The sequence below is a fragment of the Oryzias melastigma genome, linkage group LG12 (genome assembly GCF_002922805.2).
Source record: "Oryzias melastigma strain HK-1 linkage group LG12, ASM292280v2, whole genome shotgun sequence".
Classification (NCBI taxonomy): Eukaryota; Metazoa; Chordata; class Actinopteri; order Beloniformes; family Adrianichthyidae; genus Oryzias; species Oryzias melastigma.
Window position 1 is genome coordinate 2162204 of NC_050523.1, and position 303 is coordinate 2162506.

Below are 303 nucleotides of genomic sequence, written 5' to 3' on the forward strand. Positions count from 1 at the left end.
AAAAAAAAAACTAAGTTAGCCAAAACAGCTAGGATGGCAACTGAAATGGCAGGAGAACGTAAACTTCTGGCTCCGGAAGAGGACTTGCGGTTCAAGCTATTGATGACTAGGCTCCATCTTTTGTCTGAAGCCAGATCCTCTATTCCAGTTTTCTTCTGTCTGGTTTGACTCCGCCCCCCCCTTGGAGCAGCTGTTGTAACCACTGTATTGTTTCTAAACTTTTGTGAAAGCTAAACCTTTGACTTAGTGTGATGTCATCCATAGAAAATGGTTGACTTTCGGTTCCAACCAAATTTACTTGAG

General features: G+C 42.6%; 1 protein-coding gene across 1 annotated transcript in view; it reads left to right on the forward strand.

Moving 5' to 3' along the window:
• The window catches only part of aebp1 (AE binding protein 1), a 16323-nt gene that overhangs the window by 14465 nt on the left and 1555 nt on the right, over positions 1-303 (forward strand). The window lies entirely within an intron of this gene.